Here is a 2,163-nt window from a genome sequence, read left to right on the forward strand (position 1 = left end):
AACAGAAGAAAGTATATTAATATAATTGTGTTGGTTATGCAAAACTGGGGAATGGCTAATAAAGAGATTATCTATCTTTTTAAAATATAAGAAATCTGCAGTAGACTGTCCCTTTAAGCACAGATTTAAGTGCTGTTTCTATTGGTTACAACAGATCATACTGTGGCTTTGTTTTCATTGCGGTGGTAAAGTTTGGAAACTGCTGGTATATGGTGATAAGTGTTTTTATCACTTAGCTTTCCCTTTATGACAATAACATTAGTTTGTATAAATGTATATAATGCACCATCATTTATATCAGGGAGACATAGAGGAATAAAATATCCACACACACATTTTAAAACTATAAAAAATAAAACTTTCTGATTTGGCCTATTGAAGCCTCTACCTGTACTCAAAATTGAATACTTAAGTATTGGATATTGAAAAGCTATGTAAACAAGGATCAACAGAAGACATTACATTCCCAGAGGTTAGTAGGACTAATCTGTACTAAATGTTGATTATAAATTGTTCTCTATAAATATTTGGCTTTGGTTTACAGACAGAGATAAGATAAGGAATTATTTCTGTGCGTGGAATGTGATACAATAAATAGGTATTATCTCTCAAAAGTTCAGCCCATTTTAATGAGTTGTGGTTTCAAACAAATACAACACTAAACCTAAATGAACAGTTTCACATACATTTTATACTTTTCTATAACAAGTTACTGGAATCAGATTGATAGGAAACCAATTTAACAGTAGACTGCCGCTTTAATGAGAAGAAAAACAAACAAACAAACAAATAAATATAAAATATCTTTACCAAAAATCACCTTATATAGAATATACATAATAAAATCTATTTTACTCTCACCCAGCTGTGTGACTAAAACTGCTGATTGGGTCACCGGCAGTTTCCGATTTAGACCAGCAGTTCTCTGTGGTTTTCAAGTCATTCTTTACCTGTGGGTTTAAAACTTTTGCTAGGTTTAAACACATACGCCTAGATTTAGAGTTCTGCGTTAGCCGTCAAAACCAGTGTTAAGGGGTCCTAACGCTGGTTTTTACCGCCCGCTGGTATTTAGGGACAGTCAGGAAAGGGTCTAACGCTCACTTTCCAGCCGTGACTTTTCAATACCGCAGATCCCCTTACGCCAATTGCGTATCCTATCTTTTCAATGGGATCTTCCTAACACTGGTATTTAGAGTCTTGGCTGAAGTGAGCGTTAGAACTCTAACGACAAGACTCCAGCCGCAGAAAAAAGTGAGGAGTTAAGAGCTTTATGGGCTAACGCCGGTTTATAAAGCTCTTAAATACTGTGCTCTAAAGTACACTAACACCCATAAACTACCTATGTACCCCTAAACCGAGGCCCCCCACATCGCCGCCACTCTAATAAACCATTATGCCTATATACCCCTTATCTGCTGCCCCTAACACCGCCGACACCTACATAATATTTATTAACCCCTAATCTGCCCCCCCAACCTTACCTACACTTATTAACCCCTAATCTGCCGACCGGACCTCACCGCCACTATAATAAATGTATTAACCCCTAAACCGCCTCACTCTCGCCTCGCAAACCCTATAATTAATTTTATTAACCCCTAATCTGCCCTCACTAACATCGCCGACACCTAACTTCAAGTATTAACCCCTAATCTGCCGACCGGACCTCACCGCTACTATAATAAATGTATTAACCCCTAAAGCTAAGTGTAACCCTAACACCCTCCTAAGTTAAATATAATTTTAATCTAACGAAATAAATTATTTCTTATTAAATAAATTAATCCTACTTAAAGCTAAATACTTACCTGTAAAATAAACCCTAATATAGCTACAATATAACGAATAATTATATTGTAGCTATTTTAGGATTTATATTTATTTTACAGGCAACTTTGTATTTATTTTAACTAGGTACAATAGCTATTAAATAGTTATTTACTATTTAATCGCTACCTAGTTAAAATAATTACAAAATTACCTGTAAAATAAATCCTAACCTAAGTTACAATTAAACCTAACACTACACTATCAATAAATTAATTAAATAAACTACCTACAATTAAATCAACTAAACTAAAAAAAACAAACACTAAATTACAAAAATAAAAAAAAATTACAAGAATTTTAAACTAATTACACCTACTCTAAGCCCCCTAAAAA

This window comes from Bombina bombina, chromosome 5, assembly GCF_027579735.1.
Source record: "Bombina bombina isolate aBomBom1 chromosome 5, aBomBom1.pri, whole genome shotgun sequence".
NCBI lineage: Eukaryota > Metazoa > Chordata > Amphibia > Anura > Bombinatoridae > Bombina > Bombina bombina.